Source organism: Triticum urartu, unplaced genomic scaffold (genome assembly GCF_056163025.1).
Source record: "Triticum urartu cultivar PI428250 unplaced genomic scaffold, HENAU_Tu73 scaffold2, whole genome shotgun sequence".
Classification (NCBI taxonomy): Eukaryota; Viridiplantae; Streptophyta; class Magnoliopsida; order Poales; family Poaceae; genus Triticum; species Triticum urartu.
In genome coordinates, this window is record NW_028260368.1 from 16,803,932 (window position 1) to 16,826,952 (window position 23,021).

At 35.5% G+C, this 23,021-nt stretch overlaps 5 non-coding genes across 5 annotated transcripts; 2 read left to right on the plus strand and 3 right to left on the minus strand.

Annotated features, from left to right (window-relative positions):
• Positions 1 to 2,753: 2,753 nt before the first annotated feature.
• On the plus strand, positions 2,754 to 2,840 carry TRNAS-GGA (transfer RNA serine (anticodon GGA)). The gene has a single exon. It is a non-coding gene; the product is annotated as a tRNA-Ser (tRNA).
• A 1,216-nt stretch (positions 2,841 to 4,056) lies between these two features.
• Positions 4,057 to 4,129, minus strand: TRNAT-UGU (transfer RNA threonine (anticodon UGU)). The gene has a single exon. It is a non-coding gene; the product is annotated as a tRNA-Thr (tRNA).
• Positions 4,130 to 5,797: 1,668 nt separating this feature from the next.
• Positions 5,798 to 5,870, plus strand: TRNAF-GAA (transfer RNA phenylalanine (anticodon GAA)). The gene has a single exon. It is a non-coding gene; the product is annotated as a tRNA-Phe (tRNA).
• Positions 5,871 to 22,523: 16,653 nt separating this feature from the next.
• On the minus strand, positions 22,524 to 22,597 carry TRNAW-CCA (transfer RNA tryptophan (anticodon CCA)). Its single transcript has one exon. It is a non-coding gene; the product is annotated as a tRNA-Trp (tRNA).
• A 138-nt stretch (positions 22,598 to 22,735) lies between these two features.
• Positions 22,736 to 22,809, minus strand: TRNAP-UGG (transfer RNA proline (anticodon UGG)). Its single transcript has one exon. It is a non-coding gene; the product is annotated as a tRNA-Pro (tRNA).
• Between the last annotated feature and the right edge of the window lie 212 nt (positions 22,810 to 23,021).

The following is a 23,021-nucleotide window of genomic DNA, read 5'->3' on the forward strand; positions in this document are numbered from 1 at the left end:
GAAATATCATATAAAATAGAAGGTATAAGAAATGGATATAATGAAATTCTTGATTCGATCTTACGACCTAATTTATTTGATTAATGGATCAACAACCAAACCACCCATTTTATGAAAAAGAAGGAGCATGGTCTTATTCAAATTCAAAGCGCTTCGTAATCTTCAACCAGTTCTGTGCTTCAATATAATTTCCCGGAGTAAGCGCTATAGCTTGTTTCCAATATTCAGCAGCTTGATCAAACCAAGCTTCCGCAATTTCCGAATCACCCTGTAGAATGGCCTGTTCTCCTCGGTCGGAATAGGAAGTTCCTTCCCTTAGAACCGTACTTGAGAGTTTCCTACCTCATACGGCTCAGAAATTGCTATCTGAATTTCCCCTATCTTAACTGAATTCGATTTATCAAAAATCGATCCAATTTGTTCTTGGGTTAAGCAGAAGAAATTAATTACCTAAGTTTCAAACCCTAATTTTTATCAATAATCAGTTTGATCTTTTTTCCCACCTTCAGAAGAATGAAGCATAGATAGATATAGAGCCTTCGTTCAAATTTTCTGAGAGGTAACTATCCCGGTTTCATATATGAAATCTCTATAGAATCCTTGAAAAAGACTTTTTTCCATAAGAAAGAAAAAAGAACTTACTATCTTTTGGGATCTGATACTACACCGCTGCTTAATCCCTTAGTGGATCGGCTCTATTACATAAGCGGATTCCTAAATTTTGCCCCATATCATGGGATAAGTAAGCAGTTTTTTTTAGTTGTATCGACCCAGTCGCTCACTAATTGATCTTTACGGTGCTTTCTCTATCAATTTGAGAAACTTTATCCATAGAGTAGTAGTATAGGCCATACTTTCTTCGTTTTTTGATTCTCGTGAAGTGTCCTTCCTTCCTACAGCTGATAGGGAAAAATCGTTGTTTTTACGATCCCTATGTAGAAAGCCCTTTTTTTCTAGTATTTACTAGAAAATTTGATCCTCTCTTTTTTTTTTTCTTTCTATAGTGGAGATAGTCGCACGTAATGACAGATCACGGCCATATTATTAAAAGCTTGCGGTAAGAAGGGGTTTCGTTCTAGTGCCCGGAAATAATATTCCAAAGCCTTTGTATGCTCTCCATTGCTTGTGTGTATAAGGCCTATGTTATAGAGTATATAACTTCGATCATAGGGATCGATTTCTAGTCGCGTAGCTTCATAATAATTTTGCAAAGCTTCCGCATAATTTCCTTCGGATTGAGCCAACATCCGTTACGGTCGTTCATTCTATTCAAAAAATCTCCGTTCCAAAACCGTACATGAGGTTTTCATCTCATACGGCTCCTCCCTTCTGTACATAATAGTACTAAGCGAAATAATCTATAGAATCAAAATAGAATTAGTCCCGTCTCATTATGAACCGAAAGGGGCTGGTATTTTTCCAAGAAATCTCTAGCCAACCTTCCCACAAGAGGTTTTTCTTAACACCAATGAATTCTATTAATGCTAGAGGAAAACGATAGCTCCAATAATTTCTTTGTTCTCAACGCCTCCTATTTAGAGGAATTAGCTACTTCAACGATCTTTGATGGTTATAGGGGTATCCAAAGTACAAACCTGATGGTTGTTTGTTATCCCAACCATTCTTCCCAGCCCTGATACCGATCAGGAAAGGGGTAATTTCTAACAAAGTTTTTCTCTTGTTGATTCCTATTTCTAGGTGTAGTGCTTTTCTCCCCTATGCTGCCTACGGATACTAATAGAGTAGGATTGGCCTGTAATCCATACCATACCATATCCTGTAGGTGTAACCTTTCGCTCAATACTCAAATCTACAATTGAAGTATCTGAAGCCGCATCAATCGAGGATACACGACGGAAGGAATTGTTAGTTCGCCTCACCTTCCCGAAGCGTGGGTTTGTTTGCTTTACAAATTTGGTTCTCTCTATGCCAACCCCCCTCTCTTTTTCGTAAGAACTGAGGTATAGGTAGGGCTAAAAAAAAGCAAAAAAAAGAGTCAAATCGCACCATCTCTATAATAAGTAAATGCCTTTTTTTCTCCTGAGGTTGTCGGAATTATTCGCAATAAAATATTGGCTACAATTGAGGAGGTCTTATCAATGAAATTTCCATTTCCACGGGATCTAGGCATAATTCCCAACCCATTCTATATAGAATTGTTTTCATTCCTTCACAAAATAACATAAAAACAAACACATTCGATTCTTATAATTATAAATAGATTGATCCATATGCTCTACTCTAAATCCATATGCTTTAAATGGATAAGAGAGATATGGATTTTCCGCTCAGCTCAAATTGTATCCTTTTCCTTCTGCTTGGACACGAAGAGATATGAAATATTTGACTAAGACTGGATTTCATTCCACTTTCCTATTTCTGAACAACAACTTATGTTATCAACTATTTCGTGTTTTCAAAGTTATTAATTGTCTCATACCCTATTTTTGATTTCGATAGTATGGTGTAGCGTATCTTATGCAAACGGAATTCTAAGGTTTCTTTATTTTATTATGCAATAAGAAGAATTCTTCCATTTTCTTTTTCTTTAGTTGCGGGAAAACCCAAATTAAAACTTTTATTTTATAGCGAGCGCAATTTCTAGTAAAAAAATCCTGTATCCTTCCACTTAGATCAAAAGGAATTTTTCCAATAGAACTATGGAACCCCCCGAGTGGTTGCGGTTGTACCTGTACTGCAGGAATAAGAAAACTCGCTATTCACTCAGTTTATTTTCCATAATAAGTTATGTAGGAGAGATGGCCGAGCGGTTCAAGGCGTAGCATTGGAACTGCTATGTAGACTTTTGTTTACCGAGGGTTCGAATCCCTCTCTTTCCGTTTTTCTTAATTCATCAACGTTAAGGATCACAATGTATCAAATCAAATAACAATTTTTTCCAGCAATAATATAATATCTTATATTATCTTATTTTGATTTAATAGAAATTAGAAATTCTCTATAGCAAATTACTGTGGTATGTAAAATACACATAGAGGAAAAAAGAAAAAAGGATCCTAATCCTAGGGTTAATCAATTTTAGCTAGTTGATGGGAAAATACAAATTAATGGTAATGGTCTTAGGGCGATTTAGTTCGGGGAAAGGGGAAGGGGAAGAAAATTCTATGAACCTTTCCTTTTTTCGTTAAGTTCAAGTCTGACGAGAGTAATATTCTACAACTAACAACTCATTTATTTTGAGACCGACCCACTTCCTATCTAGGATTTTATTTACTAGTCCTTTATATTCCAACGTGTCAATCGCCAAATGCTTTGGCAATTTCCCCGGGTCCGATGAAGCAATATAATTTTGAACCAGACCTTTTGATCTTTGGTTATCTTTCGTAGTAATAATATCTCGGGGTTTGCAACGAAAACTTGGTATATTGACTATACGACCATTAACTAAAATATGTCTATGGTTGACTAATTGGCGGGCCCCAGGAATGGTTGAAGCCATACCCAATCGAAAAAGGATATTATCCAAACGCATTTCAAGTAATTGTAGTAAAACCTGGCCTGTTGACCTTTTGCTTTTCCAGCGATATGTACATATCTAAGTAATTGTCGTTCTGTCAGACCATAATGAAAACGCAATTTCTGTTTTTCTTGAAGACGAATACGATATTGCTCCTTTTTCCAGAATTGAATTTTTTTTAAGATTACTTCCGGATTTAGGGTGTTTTTCTAGTGAGTCCTGGTAAAGCTCCCAGACGGCGTATTTTTTTTAAACGAGGTCCTCGATAACGGGACATGAAGACTCCTTTTTTTATTTTATTGAAATTTCATTTTACACAATTAATTTCATTGTATTTACATTACAGAATACATCGAAATTAAAACTGAATTAAACTACAGGATAAACAGAGTAAAATCAACTAAAGTACCCCAAAAAATGGAATTTCATCAAAATCTTTTTTTTTTGTATATATATTATTTATTTTATTGTTTTGTATCTAGCAAAATTGTAAGGTAAAAAACATAAAAGATCCTGGATTCTCCATTTAATTCGGAAAAAAAGAGATTCTTGTTCGTAGAACATCGATAGAGAAAAAAAGCCGACTATCGGATTTGAACCGATGACCCTCGCATTACAAATGCGATGCTCTAACCTCTGAGCTAAGTGGGCTTACATAACGGAAATAGTGTAACAAATAGAAATAGGTATAGTATAGGAAATCCGTAAAATCTCAGATATTAGTTATTAATCTTAGCTATTAACTAGTTCTAAATTTGAAGTTATACTTATAAAAATAAAAAAATACTAAAACTTCTTAAAGATAAAGTTAGCTTGATATGCTTAACTATAGGATATTAAAAAATAAAATTATAGAATTTATTGGTATTTTCATTCGATCATTATAGACTTTATTATTTGTTAATAATTTGAGGATTAATATTTCACTAAGGGGAACATAGAGTCAGAGTAAATAAAATTGCTAATTCTGATTAGAAAAAAAGAATAAATATCAAGCGTTATAGTATAATTTTGAATACTATAAAAAAGTAAGACGGGAGGTGGGGGAGATAAAAACTTTTGGATATATTGATTCGGATTGAATTGCAAATACATCAAGGATAGAATCAATTCAATTCTGAATTGCAATAAGCAAGCGAGGTCTCTCAAATAGAGTCGAACTGAACTGCTAGACTACGTTGAGTGATGAACTCAATGATTCAAAAAAAAAACTAAGAGATGGATGAAATTACACAAGGAATCCTGGTCTCAAAGAAGAGGGAAATGGGGATATGGCGAAATCGGTAGACGCTACGGACTTGATTGTATTGAGCCTTGGTATGGAAACCTGCTAAGTGGTAACTTCCAAATTCAGAGAAACCCTGGAATTAAAAAAGGGCAATCCTGAGCCAAATCCGTGTTTTGAGAAAACAAGGGGTTCTCGAACTAGAATACAAAGGAAAAGGATAGGTGCAGAGACTCAATGGAAGCTGTTCTAACGAATCGAGTTAATTACGTTGTGTTGTTAGTGGAATTCCTTCTAGTTCTAAATTAGAGAAAGAGGGGTTTTATACCTTATACATTTAATAAACACGTATAGATACTGACATAGCAAACGATTAATCACAGAACTCATATTATATTCTAATTATAATATAGGTTCTTTATCTTTTTTAAAAATGAAATTAGAAATGATAATGATTATGAAATAAAAAACTCATATCATAATTTTTTTTTTTCATTATTGTGAATCCACTCCAATCGAATATTGAATAATCAAATTCTTCAATTAAAATTCAAAGTTTTCGAGATCTTTAAAAAAGTGGATTAATCGGACGAGGACAAAGAGAGAGTCCCATTCTACATGTCAATACTGACAACAATGAAATTTCTAGTAAAAGGAAAATCCGTCGACTTTATAAGTTGTGAGGGTTCAAGTCCCTCTATCCCCAAATCCTCTTTTATTCCCTAACTATACTATATTATTATTATTTATCCTCTTTTTTTTTTTCTTTTTATCAATGCACTTTTTTTTCTTTTTATCAATGCAATGGGTTTAAGATTCATTAGCTTTCTCATTCTACTCTTTCACAAAGGAATGCGAAGAGAACTCAATGGATCTTATCCTATTCATTGAATAGATTTCTTTTTTATTGAGAGTATCGGCAAGAAATCTTGGTTATTCACTCTATTTTTAAGTTTTATTTAAGTAAACCATGCACAATGCATAGGACTACCCCCCCCATTTTCAAATTTAAAATTTGAAATACTTTAATTAATTTTTAGTCCTTTTAATTGACATAGATACAAATACTCTACTAGGATGATGCACAAGAAAAGGTCAGGATAGCTCAGTTGGTAGAGCAGAGGACTGAAAATCCTCGTGTCACCAGTTCAAATCTGGTTCCTGGCAGAGAAAAAAAAAAAAAAGATCCACCGAATAGGTATTGATCCAAATACCTCGAGATGGATTGTGATACATATTCATTAATAATATTTATTCATCTAAGTGGATAAATCTATAATATAAATATAGAGGCACTTCTTTTTCTTTTTAAAGAAGTTTTAAAATATATCTTTTCTTTATGATAAAGAAGGGGGTGAGATTCCCCTTTATTTTTTTGCGTTTCTTAATTTTGTATTCCGCTATTCCGACGAATATTTTTTTAGTCTTGCTTATCTTTATCTTATCTTATTTTCCTAGTTGTGCTAAGTAATGTGCGCGGTACAAAGTTCCTGGTAGAGAACTTCTTTGAGTCATCCTATTTTTCTGTTCATATGAAGGAAATTAATATGCGATTTTCAAAATAGGGGAATCCAAATGAAACCCTTTTTTTGCTCAGTCTATCTGGAATGCTTTTGTATAATTAGGAATTAATTATAAATAGGTATTCCGTTTCATCTAGGAAAAGAACCTAAAAATATTCCTTGACTTGAATAAAATCTGGAGTTGTGTTGTATAAGTGAGCATGAATTTCTTATCATTCAATGAGCATCTTGTATTTCATAAAAATTGGGGGTTATATAATCCTTACGTAAGGGCCAGCCTATCCAACTTTCAGGCATTAGGATACGTTTAAGGCGCGGATGATTATCATAAGAGATTCCCACCATATCATAAGATTCGCGTTCTTGAAAATCGGCACTTCTCCAAATCCAGAAGACAGACGGAATTCTAGGATTATCCTTTTGGGCAAAGACTTTTATGCAGACTTCTTCTGGATTATCTATACCATATTGTATTCTCGTAAGATGATACACGCTAGCTAAAGATCCACCGGGTGCTACATCATAAGCACATTGGGAGCGTAAATAATTGTAACCATATACATATAAAATGACAGCAATGGAATCCCAATCCCCTGCTTTTATTTGTAAAGTCTCTATTCCTCGGTGATCAAAGCCCAAAGATCTATGAACCACCTCATGTTTGACTAGCCAATTAGATAACCAACCCTGCTGCATTGTCTTCATCTCTCCCTCTTTGTATAAATATTTCACATTTCGGATGCAAGTTTGAAAGATTGCCCTGCTTTTTATTTTTCTACACAAAAGAGCCCCTCTCCTAATTCACTAATTTGTAGGAAGGTACTGAACTTTTGGATTTGAAAAAAGTTTCAGAAGATATATCTAATGTAGATGGTGATTGATAGAGCAATTCTTGCTCATAAGTTCCTGTATGAGTACTGCGCCTAACATAAAGCTTGTGACTGGTAGTAAAACATCTATTTTTATTTTGAGATAGAGTTTGATCCTCAACTATTTCTCGCGATATCTTCTTACGAAGTTTTGTTAGGGCATCTATAACTGCCTCCGGTTTAGGTGGGCAGCCCGGCAAGTAGACATCCACAGGAATTAACTTATCAACTCCCCGAACAGTACTATAGGAATCCGTACTGAACATTCCCCCTGTAATAGTACAGGCTCCCATAGCAATGACGTATTTTGGTTCAGGCATTTGCTCGTATAATCTCACTAAAGAGGGAGCCATTTTCATTGTTACCGTACCGGCTGTTAAAATTAGGTCTGCTTGCCTAGGACTTGATCTTGGTACCAATCCATAACGATCAAAGTCGAATCGTGAGCCTATTAATGAAGCAAATTCAATGAAACAACAACTGGTACCGTATAGAAGGGGCCATAAACTGGAGAGTCTTGACCAATTCGAAAGATCATTTGGTGTAGTTGAAATAACAGAATTGGAACTTGTTTGGTCAAGTAAGGGAAACTCAATCAAATTCATAACTGTCTCAATAGAATCTTTTCCTTCTTTTTTTTTGTCTAAATATTCAGTTAAGACCATTCCAAGGCTCCTTTTCGCCATGCATAAACTAAACCAACAACTAAGATAAGCACGAAAATCAAAGCTTCGATAAAAACGGATACACCCAATACGTCGAAACTCATTGCCCAAGGGTATAGAAAGACGGTTTCCACATCAAAAACAACAAAAACGAGCGCAAACATATAATAGCGTATTCGGAATTGTACCCAAGCCCCTCCCATGGGTTCTATACCCGATTCATAACTAGAAAGCTTCTCTGGTCCTTCACTAACCGGGGCTAAAAGTCCTGAAATCGAAAATGCCAAAATAGGAATAAGGCTTGCTATTATTAGAAATGTCCAAAAAATATCATATTCGTGAAGCAGAAACATAATGTACTCCCATTAATGTGGAATAGGCGGAACTTAAATTAGTCAATTCAATTCAGCATTGTCAATTTATCCAGAACTTCTCTCTTTTCCTCGGTGAAACAAGAATCTTTTTTGTTCAAACAAAAGCGCTTAGTTTAAGTTTAGCCTTTGTTTCCTCTGTGCTGCATCTTCTTTAAAGATTCATCCAATGGAATCCCAACTCCCTTTCTTTTGGATTTCCATTCTATTTAGATATGGTGTATGTAGATCTAATTCTTATATAAAGAAAACTTTCTCGTTTCACTTTGTCTCGCTTTCTCTAGAATCTCTAGAAAAAAGAATAGCTCTATCCTTTATTTAATATTTAATAATAAAATAATAAGAGACTATTAAATAAAAATGAGAATACTACTAAATTAGAACCTAATTAAGATAGTAGGACTAATCTATGCAGTATAATTAATGAGAAGTAATACTATAAAATAAAAATAAAGAACTCTATTTCAGAACTATGAGACAGAATATTCTGTTTTCTTATTTACTCTTTACTTTATTTTTTCTATTTAAAGTTGATCAATTTACATAATGTATCTATAAACAAAGTAATAAATATACTTAAAACAAAGTAGGAATTCGCAAAATGGATAAAATCATTGCAGTTATTATAGGGAAGTCTAGAGATATCCTATTTGAAGGAGGACGGGATTCAAATCAGGGAAAGGATCCTTTCTTCTATTGATTTGATAGAAATTCGTTTTTCTTTTCCTGTCTGTATGATTTTGATTTTCGATGAATGAGCCTTTGGTAATGCTTTTATCTCTATTCTATGTCGCAGGCGCCTATCCAGTCTATAAACAAATACTAATGAGAAAATGAAAACTATACTAAACTAAAGAAAACATAGGATAGAGATCCTAAAATCTAAAAAAGGGCATATTAGGGCTATACGGATTCGAACCGTAGACCTTCTCGGTAAAACAGATCAAACGGATTATTATCGAAATGATTTGAACTGTTTCAAAGACCCAACATGCATTTTTTTGCATTGGGCTCTTTCATAAACTGATTTAAAGATCAGTTAGTCCACCATAGTTTTTCTTTACGGAAAGATAATGAGATGGCTCCCTGTGCTCTGATTGATTTTTTGTATTATGATCTATCTAGGAGCAATACCAAAGTGTTTCAAAGGAGGATTACCTTGACTTAGGTCTGCCTCCGGTCTAAATTAAATCAACCTAAGTGAAATGGAGTCTCTATCGTTCCACTGCAAGAGTTAACTATGAGACTTCATACACCTTAAAGTTCATAGAACGAAAAGAAGTTTTTTGGAGGCCCTTATCCTCATTACGCCTAGCATTTAGTGGGCTGGATATTTACCTTATCAACTAGCAAATCCATAAGGGTTCTATTTGATTAGGCACCTGAATTGGCACCTGAATCGGACTGAACCGACTGTTTGTCAGGCTACTGTTCTCCTATTCTCTCGAATCTATGAAGTAAGACATTGATTTTGCAATAAGATCGATTATGTTCATTGCATAATAAGCTCCTTTGAAAAGCATTGGCGCACGTGTAAACGAGTTGCTCTACCGAACTGAGCTATAGCCCTTATCAGAGATATCTTAACATATAGATAATTTCTTGTCAAGATGAATATTTTCTAATGCCAGAGGATACCCCTTTGATCTGTATCTGTTTAGTATTTAGTTTAGTATTTAGTATATAACAGACCAATAACAGAGCGGTATTGCTTAGAAAAGGGATTCAATATATAATCGATCGAAGTAATGGGTCTTCCTTTGTGGTGATAAATTGCCTACTTAACTCAGTGGTTAGAGTATTGCTTTCATACGGCGGGAGTCATTGGTTCAAATCCAATAGTAGGTAAGTAGGTAGAAAAATTACTAGATAGCATTGGACTTACTTCGCTTCGCTATCTAATAACTTTTTCTACCCCTCTTCCCTTTTTCTTTGTATCAACTATAAACCACTGGATTGTCTTCAATTGGATGGGGGAATCCAATTGACAGCCTCGATTCGTATCCTAGCTCGTCTGAGAGCGAGCTTCGCTTCAACCAAATCTTTCGTACCCTCAGCTTTACTCAAGTTAGCTTCGGCTATTTCAAGTGCCTTTTGAGCTTCTTCCGGATCAATATCACTACCCAGTTCCGCATCATTTCCTAAAATGATGATCTCATTATTAACTATTCTCGCAAAACCGCTCCACAGAATCGCTGTTAACCATTGGTCGTTGAGGAGGCGTATTCTCAAAGGACCCATATCTACTGCTGTGTTAATGGGGGCGTGGTTTGGTAATACGCCAATTTGGCCACTATTAGTGGATAAAATGATTTCTTTCACTTCACAATCCCAAATAATTCGCTTAGGAGTCAGTACATAAAGATTTAATTTCATTTCTTCGATTTGTTCTCCTCTTCTAAGGTTATAGCTTTCGTGCTAGCTTCATCGATGTTACCCACCAAATAAAAAGCCTGTTCAGGTAGGCCGTCTAATTCTCCGGAAAGGATTAGTTGAAATCCCCTAATAGTTTCCGCAAGAGCAACATACTTTCCTGGAGAACCAGTAAAAACTTCTGCCACAAAGAACGGTTGTGATAAGAAACGCTCAATTTTTCTTGCTCTTGCTACAGTTAAACGATCCTCTTCCGATAATTCATCCAAGCCAAGAATTGCGATAATGTCCTGAAGTTCTTTGTAACGTTGTAAAGTTTCCTTAACTCTTTGCGCAGTTTCATAATGTTCGTTGCCAACGATCCGAGGCTGTAACATAGTCGAGGTTGAATCTAAAGGATCTACTGCTGGATAAATACCCTTGGAAGCTAATCCTCTGGAAAGTACGGTAGTAGCATCCAAATGTGCAAATGTTGTGGCAGGGGCAGGGTCGGTCAAATCGTCTGCAGGTACATAAACTGCTTGAATCGAAGTTATAGATCCCTTTTTAGTAGAAGCAATTCTTTCTTGCAAAGAACCCATTTCTGTACTAAGAGTAGGTTGATAACCCACTGCGGAGGGCATTCTCCCTAATAAAGCGGATACCTCTGATCCTGCTTGAACAAAACGAAAGATATTATCGATAAATAAAAGCACGTCTTGCTTATTAACATCTCGGAAATATTCCGCCATAGTTAGGGCAGTTAAACCAACTCTCATACGAGCTCCCGGTGGTTCATTCATTTGGCCATAGACTAGAGCTACCTTTGATTCCTCAATATTTTTTTCATTAATTACTCCGGATTCCTTCATTTCCATATAAAGATCATTTCCTTCACGAGTCCGTTCCCCTACTCCACCGAATACGGATACGCCCCCATGAGCTTTAGCAATGTTATTGATTAATTCCATGATCAGTACTGTTTTACCTACTCCAGCCCCCCCAAATAGTCCTATTTTTCCTCCACGTCGATAAGGAGCTAAAAGATCGACGACCTTAATACCTGTTTCAAAGATGGATAATTTCGTATCTAACTCGATAAAGGCAGGCGCAGATCTATGAATAGGGAACGTTGCACTACTATCTACAGGACCCAAATTGTCAACAGGCTCCCCAAGAACGTTGAAAATTCGTCCGAGAGTAGCTCCACCGACCGGAACACTGAGAGGAGCTCCCGTGTCAATCACTTCCATTCCTCTCATCAACCCGTCCGTAGCACTCATAGCTACAGCTCTAACTCGATTATTTCCTAATAATTGTTGTACCTCACAAGTCACATTAATTTGCTTATCGGCAGTGTCTCTACTCTGGACTACCAAAGCGTTATAAATATAAGGTAACTTGCCTGGGGGAAAAGTGACATCCAGCACGGGTCCAATAATTTGATCGATACGACCTGTACTTTTTTCTTCAATTGTGGAAACCCCGGGAGGAGAAGTAGTAGGATTGGTTCTCATAATTATCACATAATTAAAAAAAAGGAATTTGTCGAAATTTTTCTTTTTTTATTGTTGAATAATGCCAAATCAAATCAAAAAAAATCCAAAAGTAAAAAGGAAATGAATTAGTTAATTCAATAAGAGAGAAAAGGGGACCAGGACTTGATTTCGTTGCCCAAGCGAATCCCATTCAATCGTTTACTCATGGAATGAGTCCATTGGAAAGTTCAATCAATCTTTTTTTTCATATACATTTTGCCTTTTGTGGAGGATCTGTGCCTACTCTACTTTCCTATCTAGGACTTCGATATACAAAATATATACTACTGTGAAGCATAGATTGCTGTCAACAAAGAATTTTATTAGTATTTAGTTAGGTATTTGCATTCAAAATAAGAAAAGAGAACTATTAAGAACTTGTAAAATAAGGATTAGGAATTAATTTGGGTTGCGCTATATCTATCAAAGAGTATACAATAATTATGGATTTGGTAAATCAAATCCATGGTTTAATAACGAACCGTGTTAACTTACCATAACAACAACTCAATTCCTATCGAATTCCTATATTGGAATTCCTATAGGATAGAACATACACAGGGTGTACGCATTATATATGAATGAAACATATTCATTAACCTAAGCATGCCCTCAATTTTCTTTAATGAGTTGATATTATATTAATTGAATATCCTTTTTGTTTTACGAGATTTTTGCTAAAGTTTCATTTACGCCTAATTAACATCGAGTAGACCCTGTTATTGTGAGAATTCTTAATTCAAGAGTTATAGGGAGGGACTTATGTCACCACAAACAGAAACTAAAGCAGGTGTTGGATTTCAAGCTGGTGTTAAAGATTATAAATTGACTTACTACACCCCAGAGTATGAAACTAAGGATACTGATATCTTGGCAGCATTCCGAGTAAGTCCTCAGCCTGGGGTTCCGCCCGAAGAAGCAGGGGCTGCAGTAGCTGCCGAATCTTCTACTGGTACATGGACAACTGTTTGGACTGATGGACTTACCAGTCTTGATCGTTACAAAGGACGATGCTATCACATCGAGCCTGTTGCTGGGGAAGACAACCAATGGATCTGTTATGTAGCTTATCCATTAGACCTATTTGAAGAGGGTTCCGTTACTAACATGTTTACTTCCATTGTAGGTAACGTATTTGGTTTCAAAGCCCTACGTGCTCTACGTTTGGAGGATCTACGAATTCCCCCTACTTATTCAAAAACTTTCCAAGGCCCGCCTCATGGTATCCAAGTTGAAAGAGATAAGTTGAACAAGTACGGTCGTCCTTTATTGGGATGTACTATTAAACCAAAATTGGGATTATCCGCAAAAAATTATGGTAGAGCGTGTTATGAGTGTCTACGTGGTGGACTTGATTTTACCAAAGATGATGAAAACGTAAACTCACAACCATTTATGCGCTGGAGAGACCGTTTTGTCTTTTGTGCCGAAGCTATTTATAAATCACAGGCCGAAACCGGTGAAATCAAGGGGCATTACTTGAATGCGACTGCGGGTACATGTGAAGAAATGATTAAGAGAGCTGTATTTGCAAGAGAATTAGGGGTTCCTATTGTAATGCATGACTACTTAACTGGGGGATTCACCGCAAATACTACTTTGGCTCATTATTGCCGCGACAATGGCCTACTTCTTCACATTCACCGTGCAATGCATGCAGTTATTGATAGACAGAAAAATCATGGTATGCATTTCCGTGTATTAGCTAAAGCATTGCGTATGTCTGGGGGAGATCATATCCACTCCGGTACAGTAGTAGGTAAGTTAGAAGGGGAACGCGAAATGACTTTAGGTTTTGTTGATTTATTGCGCGATGATTTTATTGAAAAAGATCGTGCTCGCGGTATCTTTTTCACTCAGGACTGGGTATCCATGCCAGGTGTTATACCGGTAGCTTCAGGTGGTATTCATGTTTGGCATATGCCAGCTCTGACCGAAATCTTTGGGGACGATTCTGTATTACAATTTGGTGGAGGAACTTTAGGACATCCTTGGGGAAATGCACCTGGTGCAGCAGCTAATCGAGTGGCTTTAGAAGCCTGTGTACAAGCTCGTAACGAAGGGCGCGATCTTGCTCGCGAAGGTAATGAAATTATCCGAGCAGCTTGCAAATGGAGTCCTGAACTAGCCGCAGCTTGTGAAGTATGGAAGGCGATCAAATTCGAGTTCGAGCCGGTAGATACTATTGATTAACTAGATAAAACTAAAGATAAAGAAGGTATAAATAAAAAAGAAACGAAATAAAAAGAGAAAAAAATCAGTTATGAAATGCAGTAATTCTTCTTTATTCTTCTAATTGATTGCAATTAAACTCGGCTCAATCTTTTTTAGAAAAAAAAGATTGAGCCGAATAAAAATAGATCATGATATGATCATGAGACTTGACAAATTGAGATTCGTCTATTCTATATATCTAGAATATATATATTAAGGTATAATACAATAAAGAAATACAAATAAAATAATAAAATAATAAAATATAGTATTATCATATGATAATGATAATGGAATCAAATACGCAGTATTTACAGAAAAAAGTCTTCGTTTATTGGGAAAGAATCAATATACTTTTAATGTCGAATCGGGATTCACTAAGACAGAAATAAAGCATTGGGTCGAACTCTTCTTTGGTGTTAAGGTGGTAGCTGTGAATAGCCATCGACTACCTGGAAAAGGTAGAAGAATAGGACCTATTCTGGGCCATACAATGCATTACAGACGTATGATCATTACCCTTCAACCGGGTTATTCTATTCCACTTCTAGATAGAGAAAAAAACTAAAGGAGAATGAATGAAAAAAGACATAGTTTGGAAGTTAGACCTTTTTATAGGACTCTCTTTCAATTTCAAAAAAGAGGACGTTTGAAACTTTTAACAGGCGTAATCGTGAGTCAACAAGTGACTCGAACTGTGTGTAAAAAAAGAAGCATTTTTTTTTTTTCAAAATGCTAGAACTAGATAAGGAAGTTTTCTATAACCTTGAGAAAAAGGATAAAAAGGTAGTTTTTTTTTAGTTTATGACTCCGATCAAGAGCGAGAAATCCTTGATTTGGGATTGGACATAGAACCTGGACCCATCGTAGAGACGTTTAGTTCAAAAGAAAGGATCGTATCCTGATGGTAAGAATTATACTTTCGTGGAAATACAGCGCTATAGACTTCAATGCGGTAGAGTAGACGTTTTGTTTCTAATTTTTCTGGACCAAACCTCCGCTCCGACCCAACGATACAATGAATTTTTTCTGTTCATATTCATAAATAAAAAAGATTCGGAATCGCAATGCTACTATATGCGTCCAGAGGAGTATTTGGAATAATATTCTTCTATAATCCATTATTGCGGGGGGTCTTACTAACAGGGCTTCGCTGCACGGGACAGGTCTTCGTCGAAAAGCTAACTCCACCCGGCATTTTCATACCCTTTCTTTGGGTGGTATATCGCCTTTTAAAGTCTAAGAGGGTAGTAGGGGATCTATAGTAGGTAAGATAATTTGCCCTTTGATTTTGATTGAATATACTATTTTTCCGCCTTTACCACGCATTATTGTATGCGCTTCTAGAGAAGTATGTATGCAGGAAGTAAATTCTAACCGCTTTCTTTTGAATCCAATTTCAAATTAGATTAGAAAGATAGAAAGGCCATGAGGATGGGAAAATCAAAATAAAATCTTTTTAATTAGTTCTCCTTTTTTGGAATTTTCTTATTATCCTTTCATTTTTTTTACAGAATATTTTTCAAACTAAAAATAAAAAATACAATACAATAGTCAATATTCCTTATAATAGATATACTTAATTATATCATAAGAATCTTAAGATATTTTTCGACTAGATAGAAATAGTAAATTTGAATTGAGACACCTATTCCATGACGGATTTAAACTTACCTTCTATTTTCGTGCCTTTAGTAGGCTTAGTATTTCCGGCAATTGCAATGACTTCTTTATTTCTTTATGTGCAAAAAAATAAGATTGTCTAGTATTTTTTAGTGTAAGTAATATAATATGGTAGGGTATGTGGCTTTTTCTACACACACTTTCTACACACAAATGAAAAACGGTTATGGATGCGGATATAGGCTACGAGCATAAATGCATGAATATGCAGAGCCAGGTATAGCGAGTTTTATTTTATTTATTTTAATTGAATCAACGAATATTTTTTGAATAGAAAGTCAATGTATCTAACCTATTATTTCACAGGAGTACTAGTTGCTGAAGGCGATTTCAGAATCAAAAAAAGTAAAGTCAAAATTATTTAGCTTATTCTCTCAATTTCAATCGACCGCTGCTGGATTTAGTATATCTAATATGAATTGGCGATCAGAACACATATGGGTAGAACTTCTAAAAGGTTCTCGAAAAAGGGGTAATTTTTTCTGGGCCTGTATTCTTTTTCTAGGTTCACTAGGATTCTTATCGGTTGGGATTTCCAGTTATCTTGGTAAGAATATTATATCTATACTTCCATCTCAAGAAATTCTTTTTTTTCCGCAGGGGGTCGTGATGTCTTTCTACGGAATCGCAGGCCTATTCATTAGCTCCTACTTGTGGTGTACTATTTTGTGGAATGTAGGTAGTGGTTATGACCGATTCGATAGAAAAGAGGGAATAGTGTGCATTTTTCGTTGGGGATTCCCTGGAATAAAACGTCGCGTCTTCCTTCGATTCCTTATGCGGGATATCCAATCAATTAGAATTCAGGTTAAAGAGGGTCTTTATCCTCGTCGTATTCTTTATATGGAAATCCGGGGCCAGGGGATCATTCCCTTGACTCGTACTGATGATAAATTTTTTACTCCACGAGAAATTGAACAAAAAGCTGCCGAATTGGCCTATTTCTTGCGCGTACCAATTGAAGTATTTTGAGGTATCTTTTTTGAACTGAGTTGAATGAAGAAAAGAAGAATTGGAAGAAGAAAAGTTTTCTCAACACAGGGAGGAAGTCCCTTCTAAATTGGATTTGTTATTGTAAGGGGATTTTTAAGTATTTATCTAAAGGAAGGAACAAACGAGGATAAGAGAAATTTGCTTTTAATTTTTTTTTATCCAAGTTAGATATATCGCATACTATTCTTCCTTTTTCATCCGAAAGGGCTTTTTTTTTATTCTATTTCACTATTTCATTCCATCTAGATCTAAGAAAGAACCCAATGCACTGAAATTCCACTAATAACTAATATACAAAAAAGAAGAATAGATACAGGGTATCAAACCTATAGAGTTTTTGCTTCAAAGAAATAGAAATATCATGAAATAGAAATATCATCATATAGAGTCAGGGAATGGAATAGAGTCAGCGAATGAAGCATATTCATTAACAACTCCATTTACAGATCAAAAATGAAAAAAAAGAAAGCATTGCCTTCTTTACTATATCTTGTATTTATCGTACTTTTGCCTTGGGGGGTCTCTTCCTCATTTAACAAATGTCTGGAACTTTGGATTAAGAATTGGTGGAATACCAGGCAATCCGAAACTCTCTTAACTGATATTCAAGAGAAAAGGATTCTAGAAAGATTCATAGAATTAGAAGAACTTTCTCTCTTGGACGAGATGATAAAAGGGAAACTAAAGACACATGTACAAAAACCTCCTACAGGAATACACAAGGAAATAATACAATGGGTCAAAATAAATAATGAGGATCATCTCCATACCATTTTGCATTTCTCGACAAATATAATCTGTTTGGCTATTCTAAGTGGTTCTTTTTTTCTGGGTAAAGAGGAACTTGTCATTTTGAATTCTTGGGTTCAGGAATTCTTCTATAATTTAAATGACTCAATAAAAGCTTTTTTCTAATATTGTTTTAGTTACTGATTTTTTTGTTGGATTTCACTCCACCCGTGGTTGGGAACTAGTAATTCGTTGGGTCTACAACGATTTTGGATGGGCTCCTAACGAGCTTATTTTCACTATTTTTGTTTGTAGTTTTCCAGTAATTCTAGATACATGTTTGAAATTTTGGGTCTTTTTTTGTTTAAATCGTCTATCTCCTTCGCTTGTAGTCATTTATCATTCAATTAGTGAAGCATAAATTCATTTGATCTCCCGATATTAATATTAATCAAATTAGCAAGCATCTTTTTTTAGAAAGAAAGCCCTTTTCCATTTTAGCAAAATTCTTTCTATTTATACCTACTTTAAGGTATTCATCATTGCAGTACAACTGTTGCAGTAGAATGACAACAGATTCGTGTATAGGGAACTAGATTAGCTTAGCTACCTATCTAATTTATTGTAGAAATTCTGGGATCTGCGATTGGACATGGAAAATAGAAATACTTTTTCTTGGGTAAAGGAACAGATAACTCGATCGATTTCTGTATCGATCATGATATACGTAATAACTCGGACATCTATTTCAAATGCATATCCCATTTTTGCGCAGCAGGGTTATGAAAACCCACGAGAAGCAACTGGACGAATTGTATGTGCCAATTGCCATTTAGCTAGCAAGCCCGTCGATATTGAAGTTCCCCAAGCTGTGCTTCCCGATACTGTATTTGAAGCAGTTCTTCGAATTCCTTATGATATGCAATTGAAACAAGTTCTTGCTAATGGAAAAAAGGGAGGGTTGAATGTAGGTGCTGTTCTTATTTTGCCCGAGGGATTCGAATTAGCGCCGCCCGATCGTATTTCCCCTGAGTTAAAAGAAAAGATAGGAAATCTTGCTTTTCAGAGTTATCGTCCCGATAAAAAAAACATTCTTGTGATAGGCCCTGTTCCCGGTAAGAAATATAGTGAAATTGTCTTTCCCATTCTTTCCCCTGATCCTGCTACGAAGAAAGATGCTCATTTCTTAAAATATCCCATATATGTAGGGGGAAACCGAGGAAGAGGACAGATCTATCCTGATGGTAGCAAGAGTAACAATACAGTCTATAATGCTACGTCAACAGGTATAGTAAGAAAAATACTACGTAAAGAAAAGGGGGGGTATGAAATATCCATAGTTGATGCATCAGATGGACGCCAAGTGATTGATATTATACCTCCCGGACCAGAACTTCTTGTTTCAGAGGGGGAATCCATCAAGCTTGATCAACCATTAACAAGCAATCCTAATGTGGGAGGTTTTGGTCAGGGGGACGCAGAAATCGTGCTTCAGGATCCATTACGTGTCCAAGGCCTTTTGTTCTTCTTCGCATCCGTTATTTTGGCACAAGTTTTTTTGGTTCTCAAAAAGAAACAGTTTGAAAAGGTTCAATTGTACGAAATGAATTTCTAGGTCCCGGGATTTCTTACCATCAAGTTGGTAAAAAGCCTCGATTTATTGGCAATTGCTAGAATTATCTATGATCTATTTTGGAAATCCTTTTTTTGTTTAGACTGCTTTTTGTTTATGAGATGTCTGGAATTCCTTATTTATATCCCATGCAAAAGAAGAGAATCCAAGGCAAAGGCGAGAACAATCAAATTAAAATTTCTTCTTTTTCGGAGGGATTGCAGGTCTTCTTAATCGTCTATTCGGCACAAGAAAAAGCCTTTTTCTTGTGCCGATTCTTCTTGTATCAAAATAAGAATCCTTTTTCTTCCTAATTCGTCAAAGATTACTATTTCTTCTTTATTCGGGTCTGTCTCTTGGACCTCTTTTTCTTTTGCTTAGGTTTAGCCGAGGTAGTGGACAAACAGAGGGGAAGAAAATATGGCGGGGGAAAAATTTCTTGTGATTGTGAGCAAATTGCTTGGCTTGTTTAATTAAGTTCAACTTCAAATTTACAGAAATTTTGCAAAAAAAAAGTAAACTCTTCCATTGAAGGTTTTTTTATTTTTAGGCTAGTTGAATAGTTTTGATTAAGGTTTTATTAGTTTATTACTCGAAACTAAATCAAGGATTTTCAGGATACTTCCTTCGTGGAATAAGATATTGGATCCTCGAGTGATCTCTTTTTCTTGTTGCTTCATAAGAGTGAATCGAATAGATTCAATTCGCGTTATAAGAGTAAAATAAAAATTCCGCGGGTCCTTTCCGCTCTAATCAGATAAAGGGGGGTAAGGACCCGCTAAGCTCCTACTTTTTCATGTTTACAATCTGGTCCCTCCGATTACTATAGAGATGAACCCAATCCAGAATATGAACCATAAAAGAAAACACCTACTAAACCAATCACAGCAATACCAGCTACAGTACCTATCAGCCAAAGAGGAATTCTTCCAGTAGTATCGGCCATTTCCCCTACTTTCCTCCACATTTTATCAATTGGTCATGCTAGAGACAAAAACAGTCATGGGTAGTTATAAGGATGGTATCCTTCCAAATGGGATAAGAGAATTCTTATTAGTCTCTTTCTTTCTCTCAATTGAAGAAGTAATTGGAAAATAAAACAGCAAGTACAAAAATGAGTAATAAACCCCAGTATAGACTGGTACGATTCAATTCAACATTTTGTTCATTCGGGTTTGATTGTGTCATAGTTCTATAGTTGGAATTTGTTTTATCGTTGGATGAACTGCATTGCTGATATTGATCCCAAGAAAAAAACAGTAGGTACAGCTAGTCCGTGAATAGCCAGCCATCGCACTGTAAAAATAGGATAGGTTCGATCTATGGTCATTGAGGGCCTCCTAAAAGGATCTACTAAATTCATCGAGTTGTTCTAAAGAATCAAAACGGTCGGTTATTAACGGAATTCCTTGTCGGCTTTCCGTGAAATACTCGTTTGGCCTAGGACTTCCAAACACGTCATAAGCTAAACCCGTACTGACAAATAACCAACCCGCAATGAATAGGGAAGGTATAGTAATGCTATGAATAACCCAGTATCGAATACTGGTAATAATATCAGCAAAAGAACGTTCTCCCGTGCTTCCAGACATGCTGAACTCCCAAAATTTTTGTACATTCAAAAAAGGAATTGATTCCGTAAAAGATGGGATCGACCAGTAAATAGAAAATTACTGATATTTCATCCTTGTGAGATTGTCAATTTTGTACCAAAGGTGTATTTTGAGTATACCGAATTAGTATAGCTATCCTTCCTATGGCACAGCAATCTGGTTTTGCCTGGTTCCGAAACATAATTACTTTTTTATTTTTTTTTTGTCTATAGGTAAGCTATATGTTATTCAAGGCATCAATAGAAAACCCCATTTTTGTAGGTTCTACTTACTTTTCATTGGCTTCGGAATAATAGAGTAATTCGGAATAGCAGCCAAAATCTTGGGAAAATCTAAGTTAATGATCAATAGGTTTGGATAAATAATTTAGGAAGGATATTCTCATACTGACACAATACAAGGACAAGTATATGTGAAATCTATCCTTTCATAATTCGTAATTCATCCTTGTATTGTTTGTTGGATTAGGTCTAACTTTCTTGACCAAACTGCGAGCGCGGAACTTTACGAGATGAAATAGGGAAAGACAGAAGATAGAATAGAACTTAAAAGGATAATTGAAGTGACTCGTCTTCGAATCTACTTTGGTTGGAGTTCGAAAAAGGAATAAAAATAAAGTAAATTCAAGGAAGAGCTTTCTTTTTTTTTTTTTTTAACAGCCCCTTGGCAGGTCGTGGAATGCTTTTGTTCTCCTCTTATTCCATATGGAATACAATCAGTTAAAATAAGAAGGAATAGGGGAATATTCGATCGTTCACTCCAAAAAGAGGGTCCTATTGAAAAAGAAATTATCCAAAATAGAAAGAAGTTTTTTTTTTCAAATTCAATTGTTTATTTATCTCTTATTCAAAAATTTCCCTGAAAATTGAATTTCTTTTTTTCATTCAATGGGGTTAGATGATCTAGTTCTTAATATTATTACTTTACTCAATTGACAAATTCCACAACAAATCTCTTGATTCGGAATTAGGGACTCATGTATCATCTGATGAATCCACTTTCTTTTACACTTCTGTATCTTACTCTATCTTGTTTTTTAGTATTATCTAAAATAACTGATGAATTATGAATTTTCCATAACTTAGGTAAATGCTTTACCAACATATGTAGTGTAGTAAAAAAAAATAAATGGAATTTAACTCTTTCATGCTTACTTTAACTAGTTATTTTGGTTTTCTACTGGCTGCTTTAACTATAACCCCAGCTCTATTTATTGGCTTGAACAAGATACGCCTTATTTGAATTGACTGAATAATTATAATTCAGAAAAGAAAAATCTTTCTTTGGGATTCCTGGCATTCTACGACTCTTTTCCAGACTAATTAGGAATTCTTTTCTTGGTCATTGAGATTCGTGGATAATTTAGAGTACTATTTAGGGATAGATCGTACCTCTTTTTTTATCCCCTCGAACAAATCGAAATGATTGAAGTTTTTCTATTTGGAATCGTCTTAGGCCTAATTCCTATTACTTTAGCGGGATTATTCGTGACTGCGTATTTGCAATACAGGCGTGGGGATCAGTTGGATCTTTGATTGAGTCATTTTTTTTTTTTGATTGACCTCCTCCAGACCAGAGAGGAGGTCAAATTGAAATTGGAGTTACAATTCAATTTTGTTAAGTTATTTTACTCTGCTTCGACATAAAATAGATGGAATCACGCTCTGTAGGATTTGAACCTACGACATCGGGTTTTGGAGACCCGCGTTCTACCGAACTGAACTAAGAGCGCTTTCATTCATTCAAAAGAAAATCTTTTTCTATTCCTAATGTATCTCACGTACGTATAGTCTCCACAAATTCAAGTTATACCCACTTTACTTTAATTGATCTCGTCGCTACTGCCTATAAAGAAGAAAGAAGTAATAGGTAGGGATGACAGGATTTGAACCTGTGACATTTTGTACCCAAAACAAACGCGCTACCAAGCTGCGCTACATCCCTTTTCCAAATTAAATTGTTGTACAATGCCATTGTACACAATTCCTGTCTTCTTTTCCACATCATAATTTTCTTCTTCTTTCTTTCTCTATCTATATATAGAACCCTCGTGTCATTTCTTCTTTTTGGTCTCATATAATTAAGGAATTATATACATATAAAATCCAATATAATTTCGCCTATAAAAGAAGGATTACTTTTCCTTGGTAATATAT